Below are 8,299 nucleotides of genomic sequence, written 5' to 3'. Positions count from 1 at the left end.
CCCGAGGCGCCCTGCGGCCTACCGGGAGGCGAGGCCGCTCCGGCTCGGCGACGAGGGGCGCGCCCGGAGGGCCTGCCCTGCGCTTCTGGCGATGGGCTTTTACAGGGCTTGTTGGGCCTGGCCCCGCTCGGGGGTGCGGGCCTTGTCCTCTCCATGCTGCTTCTTGGCAGCAGGTCCCGGCAGGGGGAGACGGTGCCTGTCAGGCGACGGCGGGGCGCCTTGGGCTCCTCACGCCCTCCGGGGCTGGCAGCTGCCTCCCCAGCGCCGTCTCCCCTCACGCTGACCCTTGTGAACTCGGTCGTCCCCTCCCAGCCCGCTGGGAGTGGGCCTGTGTTCTGGCAGCGCCGCGGGCAGGTGCGCCCTCATTGAAGCCTGTGTGTGCCCCGCTCCGAGCACGCCCAGCCCTGTCAGGTTATACAGGCAGAGGAAGGAGGGAGCTCGTCGAGCACTCGAGCCTCCCCCCCGGCAGGCAGCAGGGTGCTGGGAGCAGCAATGACCAGCAGTGTTTGACTGGAGAGGCCTTGGCAGGCTGAAGAAAACATCGATCAGGATTGTGTACGTTTGGTATTGATCCAAGACAAGTAGTTTTCAGTGTCAACAAAGCAGTCTCTGCTCTTTCAACTCTGTGTAATTGCACTTTGAAGTGGGACAAATTGTAGGCCAAAAGGAGATGTTGCCAAGTAGTACTTCTGGAATAAAACCTATGTTTTCCCCAGTAACCTTCAGCTCCACGTTCTTGGTTTGCTACTGTAATGCTTTACCTCTTACTGTAATTCTTAAGTGTCTTGTTTTCTTGGGTGGGAGGGGAAGGAATTTCTGAATTCTGATTGTGTTCTTCTGTCTAACTTCTTGCTGCTCATTCTATTTTCTTGCTTCAGGAGCTGACTTGGGCAAGTTCCTGGAAAGTACGTGTGATTTTTTTTTTTCCCTTTTCTTATAACTCTGCTGGTTGCTTTTGTTCTTAAGAAACTTTTTAATAAACACAAATTAATTTGTTGCTTTGTGAATAGAACATTTGGTAGATTCACAGTGTGATAATTGGGAACCTTTGTGAACAAAATGGGTTGCAGTTGTCACCAACAAAAGCTTTGTTCTGGTATTTTTGAGCTCTGTTATTGGGTGTTGGCTCCAATAGATAATAAGAGCTTTAGTATTGCAAGGTATTGGTATTCTTGTCATTCGCTTGAATAGGCATCCTTTGAACAGTTAGCTGATGCTAAGGTAAAAATCTGTCTATCTATAGACACCTAATCTATCATAGGGGTGTCAACAGAAATGTCAGTGTCCATTTCGCCTTCTGCACCCCCTTTGCCCCCCAGGCTCATATAGTTCTACAAGTTACCTGATGTTAATGGTCATGTGTGTCAGTGTTAATTTCTCACTGAATGTGTGATTAAAAAAAAAATAAAAATAAAAACATTCTGTCTAATGGTCAACTGTAGTGAAATATCCAGGGAAGTTGAATGTCGCTTCCAGCAAGACCCTCTTCTTGTGTTGAGACTTTGATAGCCCCTTTCAATATCTGACAATATTGTGCATAAATAGTAGCTTTTCTTAATGATTTTAAAAGCTGCTTAGGCTCTCCCAGTCCTTGGATGCATGAATGTGCATGGGGTACCTGGTCACTGTTTTTCATTTAGGATCTTTTCTGAATGGTTTCTTGAGCCTGTCTTTCGTAGCAGGAGCATAGAACTAAAATGCAAAATAGGCATGTTGCAGTGATGATTTGTTTCACAGGGTGCTTAGAGAAATTATTTGATGCTGCAGTAAAAACTTTGACTCTTGTAGGTCCTCTTTTCATTACAGATGTTGGTCTTAAGAGGACTCTAAAATACTCTCAGATACTCCTGTTAGTGTTTTTTCTTGCCTTCCTAAAACATACAGTAAATTAAAAATATGATCTTTATGCTGATATAAGTGAAAAAAATGCTTGTAAATAGAGAGTTGAGGGCTTTATAGTTCAATTTCTCTAACTGTTTTACTCCTTGATGCGGGAAAAAAACTGTGTGTTTAAGAGAGGAGTGCAAAGAAAGTTTGGGTTTGTTTTTTTCTTTAAGGAATTTAGACTAAGCACCATTGCATTTCTTCTGCACTTGCTGTCTCCTAAGTCCAGTTGTGTAAACGGAACTCTATCATAAACTGGAGTTTCTTATACCTGAATGTAAGAAAAAAGTTGGCAGCTCTTTTAGGATCTATAGATACTTAATTTAAAAACAAACTAGATGTCAAAGTCATATGGAACATCTCGTTGGCGTAGCTGACTGGCTGAAGAGGTGGTTTGCTACTACATGCCTCTGCTGAAAGATCTTTCTAATTATTTACACATACAAGGGAAACATTGGTTCACAGTAATGGGTGAAGATGAGCTAGGTACCTGGACCATGTTTTTTTCCTTCCCCTCTTCCCCTTCCTTTAAAGTAGTTCAGGCCTCCAGCTCTTTAGATTATTTTTTTTTGTTTGAAAGAATATGAAATTTGATTCTGCCTGCTTTTGTCTGATCTTGTAAGTTCCAGTAACTGTCAAATGTACGTTTCTTATTCTTTCATTGAGGCCTTTAAAATTCTTTCTTAGGGCTTTTAAAGGCATGATGTTAAATCTTCTCAAAGTCAGATTTAGAAAAAAAATCCTTTTTCTAGCATAATTTTTCTGTTTGTGTGTTGTTTGTTTTTCTCTCAGTGCTTCTGCTCAAAGATGAGCAGAGATAAGCTATATTTAATTCATGATTATAGATAGATAGAGCTAAGGGGCAGAGCAATAAAATTTCCGCTCACAAGCGTAAAAGCACAGGCCTGATCTGCCTTCTCCTTCCTACATAGCTTGCTCGAGATCCATTGGATGCTTTGGTAAGGAGAAACCTGTCTCCTCTTTGTTCCTGAAGAAGCATTTGTGTTGAAAGGGACTCTGTTTCTTTGTGTGGTTTTCTCATCAATTTATTTTAATTAATTGAGTGACATTTGAAAACCTAGGTTTCTGAAACGCTACAGAGGGGGTGATATTTGCTTTTATAGGAATGAAGTCAGTTATCAGCCCAGCTTATCCTCTATTTTCCTGTCTTGCAGTCAATTTGTGAAAGTTTTTTGGTTGCATAAATGGTCTGGCTTGAAAATTGTCAGAACTGAGAAAACTCAGCAAGTTTGCTCAAGGTGTCCATAAGTTATGGATGGAACTAAGAAGAATTAAGTGCTTATAATTAAGGTCTATGCGACATTGGCCCTCTTGTGGTTGGTGGTAGTGTATATATATAGCCATGTAGTTCATCATAGTGGTGTTTAATACTATTATTTTAAAATCTTGAGCTCAGATGGTAGCAAAGGATTATAGAAGACCGAGGTCTTTGCATTGCTTTGTTAGTAGCTGAGATTGTCAGTGTGTTGATTACAAAATGTGTCCACTTCTCTTTCTTTTTTTTTGTTTTGTTCCCCCCCCAAGTGGCAGGACTACCAGTGGTTTGTTAGTTTTTGGGTTGGTATTTTTTTTGGTAGGGTAAGGGTGCACAGAATTGTTTTAATGTGTCTGAGGTTTTTGGCAAGCATGAAATCAAAGTGTGTGTTTCCATGAGTGAGCCTCTTCTGTAACCCTTAAAGCTTGTAATATATAGAAGCTGGATATCTAGACCTCAGGATTGTGGAGAAAAGCAGAAGGGATACCAGGAGCTCTGTAGAGGTAGTAGAGTCTATAGGTCAATGAGAAGTTTTGATGGTTTGTCTTAAAATACTGCCTTGTTGACAATACCTTTTGGATCACTTTTTTTTTTTTTATTCCCTCAGCTAATTATTAAAGCTGTGCATTATGGTTTTCTATCATTTTGGGCATATATGTTTTAAAAAATCTAGGCAAATAGGAAAGAATGATTAGTTGATGCCTGCAACAGTCTCTCTTGTTATTTGTCATTATAAACAGATAAATGAGGTTACATAAAACAAGTTAGGAAAGCAAACTAGTTAGAAAAATATTTTTGTATGTTAAATAGGTGTTATTGCAGTGAAAGTAAGCGTGATGCATTGCACTTTGTGAAGGTAACATTTTGTTACTGGGTATTTGGCCCTTTCTGTTCAGTAGAGAAATACTTGTTTCAAGCTGTGGTTACTAGGAAATACTACCCCTCCACTTCTGTCACTGACAACAAATTGAAACACTTAGCATTCTATTGATAGTATTTAATGATAAAAATACTGGTTTGTGTGACTGGGAGGTTCAGAGGCTGTAGATCTCAATGTCTAGATCAGATTGGGTAAAAGCAGATTTGTGGTCTGTGCATGGCAGTGTGTCAGTTCAGATTGGAAGAAACGGAAGGAAAAGGTGCACCTTGTACACTGTGAAGATTACTTTGGGTGATGTTTTATGACGACCAATGGATAGCTGAGTTTATGTAACTTCAGACTTAGAGTCAGAATGTCGTGTGGCAAGGAGTTGGTATGACTGGCAAGTAATGTGTAAACTGATTTTTTTTTTTTCTTTTTTTGAACCATATATGGTAGGATTTGAGGATGATTTAGGTTGGAAGAGACCAGCCTTTGGTCGTTGTCTGCTCTAGCCTCCTGCTCAAAGCAGGGCTGACGTCAGTGTTAGATTGAATAATGTGTGTGATAGAAAGTGAGCGAGGATGATCATGGAAATAGCATATGGCAAGGTTTTTAAGTAAAAGCATCTAATAACTTGATTTAATAAATTGGAGGCCCAGTTCAAATACCATTAAAACCAGTGGAAGCTTTTGCATTAGGATTAGTTAATGCTGAATCATCTATATATGTAATTTTCTCTATTTATCTTAAACTAGGTTTTAAGAGTACTAAGGCAGGATCAGGATAACATCACATGTCAGTTTAAAGATACGTTTTTTAGATCAAAACAAGTGAATATCTTCATTGGTATTAACATAGAGAGAAGAAGAATGATAAGCTATTAAGTGTTGTTGTCATTCATATGTGGTAACAAGTTACCTTCTGACTTTCTGGTTGCAATCTGATACAGATACTAATTCCCTGTTAGGACTTTTTATTAGACACTTTCTCATCGCTGAATATTTGTTTCCTGAAGTATAGGACGTCTCAGAACTACATCAGTAGGAAGCCGTAAGAAGGGGGTTGGGGAAGAGAATTTCTACAAAGCCCAAAGAAGCTGCTTATGTAAATGACACTTAAAAACAAAACCAAAAAACCCCACAACAACCCATATCTGTTAATTCAATGAATGTTTTCAGTGAATATAGTCTGAAGCCTTGTGCTGCCATTTTGAATATACGTATGGGCTGTATAATGTGTGTGACGAGTGGGAGAGAGGCGCTGCTGTGTGGTTTTGGTTGCATTCACGTAGTCTGTCTGCTGGCCTTGTTGAGGAGCAGGTAGACTCATGATCTTGCTCTGTAGCATGTTGTGGAGTGGCACAAACTAAATGTTTACCTACCAACAAATTTTCGATGTACAAGGTAGAGACAGATGTGGAAGTGATTTTCAGCTGGAAAACGAGTGCTGGCAGGATTTTGGGACAGGATTTGGAATGAGAAGTGGTTTGTGTTCCAGCCAGTGGCAGGGCCAAGGGTGTGGTCCCCTGACTCTGCTTGGAGCTTAATCGCCTTTGGCTGAAGTCTTGTAATAAAGGTGGAGGTCATACTGCTTTCTGGCAGAGAAACTGGGAGAATCTTTCACATTTGGTCGTGTTCAAGTGAAGCAAGAAGTGGATGGCTCTCTAAATTACCTCTAACCACCAAGTGCACAGTAATAGGTAGGAAAGGAGGAAAATATCTGGAATTGTGATATTTAATGTTCTTTTATTTTTCTTGGGTTTTGTTAGGTGTGCAAGTCTCCTTACTCTCTCTTGTCATCCTATCCCAGAAGAGCTTCACTGCCTACTTTTCGTATTTGTTTTTCTTGACAGTGATGCACCATGTTGCAGGGTACAGCGCTTCATGAAGTTTTAGATGGATCTGTATGAAGTGAGCAGAGGGCAGTCAGTTTGGTCCTGCCATTTGAGAATGTCTTAGACAATTTTTGACCAGAAACTGCAGAGAAATGGAAACATTTTTGCAGTAATTTGGGACAGGAAAGTTATAAGACTTTGAGATCTAAAAATGTAACTGTAATAGAGCCATAGTTTCTGGACAAGTGGATGGTTTAGCCATTTTTCCCTTAGGGAAAGCTTCTTTCTACCATATGGGTAGGCAGGTCTTGAAAAATTCACCACCTTTATCAGGGTAAAGGCTTGGTGAGCTGTAAGGGACTGCTGTTACTCGTCTGGCATCTTGTGTAATGTGAGTAATGGGTCTTTTTTTCTGATTAATTTTCTGTTTAAACTAGAACATACTTTTTAGAAAATCATTTAGCACTGACCTGAAAACAACTTACTCTGTTGTTTATCTCTGAATGTCTTGCTTTAGTCCCCTTGCTGAATAAACTGGGGTCTTCAGCCTTTTTTATGTGCATCATCATTTACAGACTGAGCAAGATACTTTTTTTTTTTTTTTTCTCAAAGCTCAATAAATAGAGCTTTGGTGTGGTGTTTTGTGTTTTTTTTTTTACCCCACTGTAAGGCATACCTGTCATGTTTTATCAATTCTTGAATACCTGATTTACCAGCTTTCTTGTCTTATGGACAACAGAACAGGACACAGTACCCCTACAGTGATTGAAGTCCACTCTATATTTACTGTATATTTCCTTTCTGTATTCATTGTTCTATGTTAGCTCTTCTAGTCAGTGCTGTATCATATGTTCCTTTCCAGCTGATTAATGTCATAAATCTCAGGTTGGTTTCAGACTGTGTTTTTCCAGAATAGTCTTACATTTGTTGTATACCACCTATGTTTTCTGCTCATGAGTCTTTTGATTGTATGCTTGGCCATATTAAATGCAACCTGCTGTACTGGAACGAGTAATTGAATAATTCATAATAGTATTATTGATGATGTGTCATTTCCATTATTTACCATATCCATGTTTGTCATCCTTATGTTTTAGAAATTATGTGGGCCAATGTTACAGATTCTCTAGAAGCAGAGGATAGCTTCTTACCTTTTACTCTGTTTTGAGGCTATCTTGACTTCTGAGATTGGTTGCTGTAGATTCTTCAAAAGGGAAGGTTAAAAGAAAAAATAGGTTGTGATGATTTGAGACTTTTCATGTTCTGAATGATTTTGTCCTTTTTAGCATTATATTTAATTGAAATGTCCTGCAGAAGTTAAAATTTTTCACCTATTTGGTTGAGCAATGAAATTTCTACTCTTTCAAAAGTATATTTTTATTGAATGTCTTCCATAAATCCATGTTGGCTGGCCTTAATTATGTCAGTGTCCTTTAATCAGTGTTGTCTGCTTTAGCCAATGATTAATATCAAACAGACTGATAGTGTAGCCACCTGAGTCATCCTGTTTACCACTATACTTAAAAGGTAGCTTGCGTACAGTTCTGGATCTTCTTTAATATTTCAAGAATTAGAGAAAATCAGCATTAATTATTCAGTCAACCTGTTAATTTAAAAAACAAAACAAAACAACACCGTTACTGAAGTTAGCTAGCTCTGGTAGCTGCCTGTGGAATGTTTTCCTGCTTGTGGAAGGTGAAGTTTTGTCATCTTGATGTAATGTTGCTGTTGCATGGTGGAGCACTGCTGTTGAATTCCTGTTCCAAGTTTATTTAAGGAGAACCCAATTCCTTGCTCTTAAATCTGCTTGCATTAGATTTCTGTTATGTTCTTTGGTTCTCAAAATTTTCAGTCATTTTCTAGGGTAAAAGGCTGTTTCAAACCTGTAGTAGCAACATAACTACCTTGAAATGAAGGGATACTTTTCTCCCTAAACATCTGATTAAACAGTAGACCATTTCAAAATAAAGTAGCTGTTTAGAAGAAGGATCAGTGGTATATCTTTTTTCCAAGGTTTAGGTTTCCAAAGTTAATAAAAAACCTTAACAAGCAGCAGTCCCAAAGCTATAGATTGCAGTGACAGTACAAATCTTTAAATATTTTTTTATCTGTAGGAAAGATTACATGGGCAGACCTGAATGTGGGCATTGCTTAGTCTTAACTCAGGATGCTGAGAATCAGTTTTTCTCTATTCAGAACAGCAAAACATCTTGGTGAGACAGATTGTCATGTGGTACAAGTTGACAGAATTCTGTAATAGCAATGTGGGAATTTAACATTGCCGGAAAACCTTAACTCATGTACCTTTGAATAAGGGACAAACCTTAAAATGGAAATTTCATGTAAATCCTGAGGTTTAGCAAAGTCTGGATGTTGTGTAAACTGGAAAACAGTTCAGATCTTTCAAAGTCTCTGGAAAATTGTTTTTTTCCTAGATATTTAT

This window comes from Charadrius vociferus, unplaced genomic scaffold (genome assembly GCF_000708025.1).
Source record: "Charadrius vociferus isolate BGI_N301 unplaced genomic scaffold, ASM70802v2 scaffold1346, whole genome shotgun sequence".
Taxonomy (NCBI): domain Eukaryota; kingdom Metazoa; phylum Chordata; class Aves; order Charadriiformes; family Charadriidae; genus Charadrius; species Charadrius vociferus.
The sequence above is the reverse complement of the archived record's forward strand: the minus strand, read 5'-3'. Positions refer to the sequence as shown.